We start from the raw sequence: 9,594 nt of genomic DNA on the forward strand, positions 1-9,594 counted from the left end.
GATGCTGCTGCCCCTCCAGCCACCCCACCATCCTGCCAAGATCAGATGAGTGCTAGGTGGTGTCTGCCTGTGTGGGTTGGGGGCAGAGTCCAGGGGCACATCCTCATCCTCTTGCCTCCACCCCAGCTCTCTGGAAATAGCCCTCAGCTACCCCATCATCCTGCCAAGAACAGTTAAGTGTTAGGTGAGGGCTGGAAGCAGTGTTCAGGGGCCCAGCATCCTCCTGCTTCCATCCCGGCTCTCTGTTCCTATCCCCTGCAACGAGTGGCATCCTAGCCGGTGCGCGGCTGCAGTGTGATCGGGGGGCACCTCCTGATTCCTTAGATGTCATCCAGAAGGTGATCGACAAAGAAACAGTTGCCTCCCAGGACACAGAGTGACACGTGCGGCGGCCATCTTGCCCTCCGGTGTAGAGTGAACCGCGGCCATACAAACAGCCCTGCAGCTTCTAAGAGACATGGAGCAGAATGAAGGAGACCCGCAGCAGCCCTTAGGTATGGAGCAATCAGCAGCTACTGCCTCCACTGCAGCCATCTTGGTGGCCATTGAGGAGTGTTAAAACATGGTCATGTGGAGGATAGATACACTGGCCATGAAGTGTGGCCTTATACACCAAGACATGGACAAGTTTAGAGGCCGTGTTACTGCTGCCAAGAATCTTATCTCGGATATCGTGGCTATCGCCTCCCAAAATGTCTCTGACCTGCATCGCACGGTTAAAATCCTGATGGCGTGGTCTGATGACTCTGAAAATAGACTGTGCACAATAATGTGTGTGTGGTGGGCCTTCCTGAGGGTGCGGAGGGCTCACATCCAGCCAACTTTGCTGAAAATTTCTTTAAAGAAATCCTCAATTTACAGCAAGTCTCCTCAGCATACATTGTGGAGCGCGCTCATAGGGTCCCCATAGGCCTGAGACCGCAAGGCACCTTGCCCAGACCATTCATGGTGAGGTTTCTAAATTACCGAGATGGAGATCTCATCCTTGCTGAAGCCCGGAAGAAACCACAGCTCCGGTTTGAGAATACCACCCTGCATTTTTTCCCAGATTTTTTCCCCGGAGCTGCAGAGGCGCCGTCGAACGTTCGTGGAGGTTCGGAAGAGGCTCCGGAAAAAGGGACTCGCGTAAAGTATGCTGTACCCAAGTAAGCTCCGTAAATAGAAGTAGTTCTGGACAGCCGCACTCTGAAGAAATTGCCTTTTTATTCAAAAAATCAAATCAAAGTCAAAAATACATGCCACAGCAGACAAGTGAGCTGATGCGTTTCGCGCTAACAGTAGTGCTTATTCGTAGCTCCGTGTTGAATACCGGGGCTCTGTGAAACTCTTTGAGGTCCCCTCGGATGTTTCAGATTGGCTGGATACCTTGGATTAAAGTGAATCATCCTTTTTTTTTTTTTTTTTTTTTTTTGTTACTTTCTGTTTGGGCTGTGTTGTCACCTTTTTTTTTTTTTTCCTGCTGCTGGAGACAAGTAAGGCCCTTTTTTATTTATTTATTTATTTTGCTTTTTACCACAATCCGGTGCAGTGAAGGCTGATTGTACACTGGCGGGCGCATATGTTTGACTATAATCTTATCCCAGGTTATCCCTCCCAGTTTAAAGGCAGTGTGCCTTGCCAGGGGATGCATGTGTACGGACCTTTTACTGCACAAAACGTTCTCTTCAAGATGTTGCAGCATATGTATAGCTTCTTGGTGCTTCATGGCTACAATATGCATGGAGCCAGATGCTCTCTCTGCAAAGAGTATTCACAGAAGGCGCATAGTGCCAGTGCTCACCCTGTTGACATTTTTGTTCCTTCCTAAGGACATATGGAAAAACTCTAAGACAATATTCCATTTTTGTTTTTTGTTTTGGGGATCAAGTCTGCTGGCTGATGCGGGGTGTGTGTGTTTTTGTTTTTTTCAGTTTTTTTTCTGCCCCTTTTTAAACTGGCAAGACAGGGAACTGTTACGATGGGACTGTTCTGGAGTGAAGTTTTTTGCTCTTGTTTTGTCTTATGTTCTGTTTTTGTGTATCCGCTCCACCTTTTTTGTGGTCGCTTGTTTTGTGGTGTCACCCTTGGTACTGCACGGCTGGCAGACCGGAGGACACTCAAACATGCCCCACCACAACGTGATGTTTGTAGGTGGGTAAATGTTATTCTTCAGCATACTGTGGGGCTCTGTGTGCCTCTGGACCTCACCTGTGCTCCTAGGCCTCCATCTTGTGGCAAATTTCTGAATTACAGTCATGTCCTTGAATATTAGAATCATCTCCTGGAATATCAGGGGTTTGAATTCAAAATACAAGAGAGCTCTGGTCCTGAAATTTTTGCATGCCCAACATCCCCACATAATGTTTTTACAGGAAACTCATTTACTGGGCAACTAAATTCTGGCCATGAAACGTCCCTGGATGCACAGAGCCATACATGCCACTTATTCATCTTATGCTAGATTGCTAGGGGTGTGTCTATTTCAGGGCCGGTACAAGGGGGGGGCGGAAGGGGCGGATGCCCTGGGTGGGACCATTTAATGGAGGAAGAGGGGCGCAATAGAAGCGCCAGTGAACCTGTGTTGGAAAAATTCCTGCTACCTATGCAGAGTTTACAACACCAGCTGCGCGAAAATTGATAATTTTTAACATGTGCCGAGTGCGCTCCTGCACCCGGCACAAGCCTGAGACCAACCCCCGCCCCGCCTCTCACTTCCCTATCAGGGTTTCTATCCTGCATTGGAGGATCTACCCGTCAATTGCCGACAACTGGCGCCTGACGGGTAGATCGAGATGCATGCAGAGCAGCGCAGGAAGCATCTGTGATCAGTTCTCTCTCTCATGTCACGCTGCTCCCTGGTGGCCCCTCCTGTCTTCTCGTTCATCCCTATTTGCTTGTGACATCATCTGGGAAGGATGAGAAGAGAGGAGGGGCTGCCGGGGAGCAGCGTGACATGAGAGAGAGAACTTATCACAGATGCTTCCAGTGCTGCTATGCAGGCTAGTAAACAATGTGCCACACTTGATGTGCCCTGCTGTGCCCTGTACCCTGATGTGATATGTGCCCTAATGTCCGATGTGCCTTAATGTCGTGTGCCCCGATGTACTGTGACCTGATGTGCTGGGCTCTATACCCTGATGTGCTGTGCCCTGTACCCTGATGTGCTATGTGCCCTAATGTCCGATGTGCCTTAATGTCGTGTGCCCCGATGTACTGTGACCTGATGTGCTGGGCTCTATACCCTGATGTGCTGTGCCCTGTACCCTGATGTGCTGTGCTCTGATGTGCTGTGTCCTGTCACCCCGATTAGAACGGTGTCATTGTACTGAATGGGGCGTGACAAGTTTCCCCAGTGTGAACCGCGCCTAAGTCACTGATCGCCGCCAATACTAGTATTTAACAAATTTCCAGTATAGATCCCATTGTCTGTAGGCATTGTAGCTTTCACGGGCGGGGGGGCGCAGTTATCCATCTTTGCCCTGGGCACCAGATGACCTTGTCCTGGCACTGGTCTATTTTGTTGCTCAAGTCCTTACTTTGCTCCATAGAAACAGTGATTACAGATCCTGGGGGCAGATACTTAGTGGTAATAATTGAAGGTTATTCCCGCAGGTTGCCCCTGGTAAATATATATATATATTCCCCCTCCTTTTACAGGGAATATCCTGTACGAGGTGTTGGAGAAATTGGCATCTCATGCTCCATTCTAGTTACTGGTGGCTGGAGATTTCAATAATGTTCTCAATTATATGTTGGACACGTCCAACCCACACAGGGCTCCAAACCACCACTTGTCGCATTGGGTGGAAGCTGCGGGTCTCACTGAGATCTGGCAGTGGAAGCATCCCACTGACAGATGCTATTCATATCTGTCCACGGTACATGCTTCGTCCTCCAGAATAGACCTGGCGTTCGCCAATGGGACATTATTGCCTCTGGTGGCTGGGGTGTCCTACCTTCCCGGGGGTGTATCGGATCACACTCCACTTCAGATTACCTTGCAATTAGGCTCCCAGAGTTCAGGGAGGGTTTGGCGTTGGTCTCCTAGATGGGTTGGGGAACCCACTGTGAGGAGATGCTGAAACCGCACATTGATGCATTTTGGCAGATTACGAAGGATCAGCAACGGTACACACTGAATGGGAGGCCTTCGAGGCCACCACTAGGGGGGTATACATATCCGCCATAAAAGCCCTGAGCAGAATAGTGTAGAAAAACAACTCCAGGACAAAGAACAAGAATTCGCTAAGGCACATGCAGATTCAGCCTTCTTCTGACACGTTGACTCAGTTGTAGTTTGCAAGGAGGAATATATCTCTCCATTATCAGGATATGACTACTTGCCAGCTGCAAAGGAGTGCAGCGTGTGTTTTTAAAAAAGGAGATACAAATCGCGAACTCTTGGCTCTCCTGGCGACAAGGGACACGTCCCCGACAGTAGTTCCCTGCATACTGTCCCCGTCCGGACAACTATTAAAAGACAGGGAGGACATAGTACGAGTTTGTATCCTTTTATAGGTCTCTGTACTCCCCTATAGATGCATACGACACTGGTGACCTCAGATACACATTAGGGACCCTACAGTTGCCTGAGCTGCCGGAGGAATCTAGCAGGGTCATTTCCTAGTGGTAAGGCTCCTGGACCCGACGGTCTGCCAATTGAGTGGTACCACCAATACTCAGAGACCCTGGCACCCAGACTACTGCAATTATACACAGACTGTTTTCAGAAGGGAAGCCTCCCCCTCTCCTTTTATGAGGCTCATATTGTATTATTGGCTAAGCCAGATACAGACCCACTGCAGTGTTCGTCATATAGGCCCATCTCTTTATTAAATATGGACTTCAAAATACTGACCAAACTGTTAACCTACTGCAGGACCAAAATAAGTCTAGTAGCTATTTCCCCTGACCAGACAGGTTTTATGCCCAAAAAGGCCATGGATATTAATTTGCACAGGGTTTTCACCCACACTCAGTTGGGCCCAGATATTTCCAGTGGTGGAATACTGTTTTTTTTTCTGGATCTGGAAAAGGCCTTTGATTCCGTGGACTGGAATTACATGAGGATGGTACTGGAGGTATTCGGTTTCGGTCCACAGTTCGGGAAGTGGATCGACATTCTATATCATTGCCCCACAGCAGCCATAAAGCTAAATATGTTATCCAAATTCTTTCCAATGCATAGGGGCTCTCGCCAAGGATGCCCTTTATCCCTGGGTCTTTTCTCTATCATGATCGAACCCTTGGCAGCGGCCTTGCGAGCCTCTGGGGAGGTACAGGGGATAACGGTGGGTAGCTTGACCGAAAAAACGGCACTGTATGCGGATGATATGGTTCTTTTTTTTGAGAGACTCCAGGAGTTCCCTGTTGGCAGCTTTAGACATCCTAAATTCCTTTGCTCGCTTTTCGGATCTGAAAGTCAACTGGGGAAAGTCCCAGATTCTCTCACTCAGGACGCCATCCCCCAGATGTGAGATTACAGCAGATTGTCCCAGGGCGGTGTGGGGTAAGGTGTTCCCCCAGATGGACGGGGATGACGTATGGGACATTAATTCTACTAGATTGCTAGAAACCAACTCATTCAATTTTAAATTTCTGCATCGTATATATCTTACTCCAGCTAGATTGGCTAAGATGTTCCCTACCCTAGTCGCCTGGTTGCTGGTGGTGCAGTTCCCTCACTGCCAATTTCATGCATATCTTTTGGAATTGCTCGAACATCCAAGTATTTTGGAAGGGGGTCTCAGAAGGTATAGCAGAAGTAACCGCCATTCCTATCCAGCCCACAATAGAGATGTGCCTTTTGGGACTGGTTGATAATCTAAAAGAGTAACTCGTACTTTCCTGACGATCCTAATCTATTACGCTAGGAAAATGATAGTGTTATGGAAAAAGCCTAATCCCTCATCTGTATCAGCGTGGAAGGGTGTGGTTAATAGGGCTGCACCTTTATACAAAGCTACATACATTAGCAGGGGCATACCACAGAAGTTTAATAAAGTGTGGGGCAGTTGGATGAATAGTGAAACTACAGTGGCGGATTGAGTGGCACCCAATAGAATGCACCTGCAGTAGGTTTTAACATGTATGTAATTATTTGACATATCTAAATGTATGACTGTTATTGAGAAAAGGTGGCCTTATTTTTATTATTTTGATTTTTTTTCACTGAGTGAGGGTCTGGAAGGAGGAGGAGAGAGTCAATGCTGAAGAAATGTAAATAGTTTCTTTTTGTGTGTGGCCCATTGGGTCCTGTGTATACTTGTTATGTTAAAAAGCAATTAAAAAAAAAAAAATATATATTGTTGCATGCACCTCACCATGGCTAGTACACACTCTGGGCAGAAGCACTGCCTATGGTACATGTCATGACACATGCTCTTGTGCACACGTATTTTCTCTGTATCTCCCGCACTCAGCCTGTGAGTTCCAACTGGCTCCTCCATAAGGACCAGGATCTGTCCTCTGTACTGCTGCCTGACAGTAATCTGGTCAGGTGGCATTAAAAGCAAAAGCAAACCTTTATTATATTTTAGCTTGAGAAATCCTTAAAAGTGAGGGCTGCGTTCATTTTCTTTTTTAGGCTTTCTTTCCTTCATTTACATCTGTTGATATGTCCCAGTAAGTCTGTTATTTTTCAACAGAACAAGCTATCCTGCAGATGTAGCAGTTAGAGAGTTGACTATTTACCACTGACGTTGATCATAAAGAAAAAATGCTCACGCTCACCAATGTAGTGGTAAATCAAAACTAAGCTGCAGCGTTCAAAGTTATGACAAATGTTTTACAAAATATAAGAACCATTGCACTGCACTGGCAAACAGCTGCTAAAATCAATGGATAACTATGTTGAGTAATCAGCAGTTATAACAATCCCAAAATCTAGTGCATGAATTAATAGTACTTATATAAGTGCAAAAAACACAAAAAAAAAAGTTCATAAACAATCTTCAACAGCTACGAAAGCCAAATCTTCCTTGAATATACTCATTACAGCGAAAAGTGTGCGATTCTCCACCGTGAACCAACTGGGCAAACACACCTCCTTAGTAACAAGACTTGTGGCCACTCATTAAAATTAGAAGATAAGAGGTTTAACCTTAAAGTGGATGTAAACCCAATGTCATCCTTTCTAAACTACTGCCATAGGGGTTATCTATAAGGATATACATGTCTCCTGTATGTATCTTCACCTGTCAAATGTCTCCCCTCTGTCTGTTATTAGACCCGAAAAACTACATATTCTGTGGGTGGGTCTGTTGTCTGGAGCTCGGTGGGTGGAGTTGTGATGTCAGATTCCCCGCCCACCTCTACACTCCCCTTGTCAATATGAATTTTCTCCTGTGTATTTCTTACACTGAACTTCTGCTATGATCTCTAACATCCAGTGAAAAGACAAGAAAGTAACCACATGACTTCAGCATGCCAAATCATGATGAGGTGTGCAACAGCCAATCCTTGCAGAGCTGCTGAAGAAAGGAGTGGGGGAGGGAATTAAAAAATCATGCCTGTGTCTTAGGCTGTCACTCACAGCAAGGGGGAGGATTTGACAAAGTTTTTCTCACTTTGTCAAGATTTTTCTCACTGAACAATAAAAGAAGATTGCTCAGAGATGGATTAACTCTGTGTGGCAAGACTGGGCTCAAATGATAGGAAATCTTATACTCTACAGTATGATATTAAAAAAATTCGGGTTTACATCCACTTTAAACTACGTAGAGGGTTCTTTACTGTAAGAACGGCAAGGATGTGGAATTCCCTACACCGGTGGTCTCAGCGGGGAGCATCGATAGTTTCAAGAAACTATTAGATAAGCACCTGAACGACCACAACATACAGGGCTATACAATGTAATACTGATATATAATCACACACATAGGTTGGACTTTATGGACTTGTGTCTTTTTTTTTTTTCAACCTCACCTACTGTGTAAATATGTAGTAGGACTTTTAAATAATAAAAGATGAAAACAGGCAGGTTTCCTTTCAATCAGCCTGGATAGGCTACACTGGAGGTAAAAAAAAAAAAAACCTTTTTCACATCAGAGCCAGCTCCATGAAGAGAGTACAATGTTGCCATTCAGTAGAAGAAAAAACAGATCATAGTGCTTTCCATATAAATTTTAAAGCCACATCATTTATTAAAAATTCAGTTGCATAGACTAATTAAATCAAGATTGCATTCTACAAAGACTTCAAGGATCAGGGCTACTCCACAGAGATCAGACTGACAGCTCAGACTTCACTCCAGGAAGGTCGGGCTGCTGTGGGAATGATCTTACACCCCCTTCAAACGTGGCGCTTCCACTAAGCGGAATCCACTTGCTGAGCGGGGAGATCTCTCCACTGATCCCTGCTGAGCAGGCAGATGACAGGTCCCTGTCTGCTCCGCTATGCAGAGCGGACACGGACACAGCCCGCTCTCCTCTATGGGGCAATCAGATGGAAATGCACTGCCGATCAGATGCCATTCCATCCTAATTTCTCAGTCACTTCACTCTCTCCTTCTATCAGCATACTTCTTGTGAGTGCATAACCTAATTGACTACTTGTACTGCTTCTTCCTGTCTTAAAGCGTTTGTTACTCCAACACTTCATATTCCTGATATGTGGCTGCTGTACCATGTACTTGTATGAGAAAGTATCCTGTTCTCTTTGTATTTCTTCCTTTAATGCAAAATCCCTGGTGTTCCTGCCAGTCCCCTTGCTTTCCTATTAAAAACTGACCACACTAAGCAGGAGCGCACATCATGGTCAGTTCTCTAGCTATGCAGGGAACTCAGCTTGCTCTTCTCAAATGATCAGACTTGTCCTGACACCCCCCCCCCCCCCCCCCCTGCACAGCCATTCACTGGGGAGCTCAGTGTATGGCTGTTTTTCCTCCCCCTAGCTCCTATGCAGCTAAGAACAGGGAATGTGATCACTTCAACTCCAGTCCTGCTGTACAGGGACTGCAAGAGGCAGATACCAGGTCTAATTTAAGTATTTATATTGCTTGCATTAAAAAAAACAGCTGCATATATTTGTGTCTTCTACATCTGCCTAGAGTTTATCTTTATAAATACATTTGTAAGTCAAAATTAGATTTATTATACACCAGTTCCCACTTAGCAGTAGCCTTGAGCACTTGGAGAGAGTGTGCTATTATAAGAATCAGATTTCAGGACATTTATCAGCATCTATCCAGATAAAAGCCTGGTAACTAGTTTCATGGTTGTTAGGCTGGCCACACACAAATCATTTTTTTTTTTCTGTTCAACCACCGGGTTGAACAAAAGAAAAAGATTTGATTCCTCCATCCACACACAGCAGGGAGATTTCCATGCCTTCTGGATGTCCTCATTAGCACTGCAGGCTATAGCCAGTGGCACTGATCGGGACAAAACATTTTCCAACAGGTTGGATGTACAAGTCGATCAATAGTTCAACTTGTGTACAACCAGCCTGCCCATCCATGGTTCAAAATGTGGCTGGTCCCTGCTGAACCAACCAAATTTCAATCTACGTATGGCCAGGTGAGGATTATTGCCCTATACATGGACTGTGGCAGTAAATGGGTCTATCATCAGGCAGTATTTTGGTAAACCTAGTGAGTGTTCCTCTTCTATAGTA

Source organism: Aquarana catesbeiana, linkage group LG09 (genome assembly GCF_042186555.1).
Source record: "Aquarana catesbeiana isolate 2022-GZ linkage group LG09, ASM4218655v1, whole genome shotgun sequence".
Taxonomy (NCBI): domain Eukaryota; kingdom Metazoa; phylum Chordata; class Amphibia; order Anura; family Ranidae; genus Aquarana; species Aquarana catesbeiana.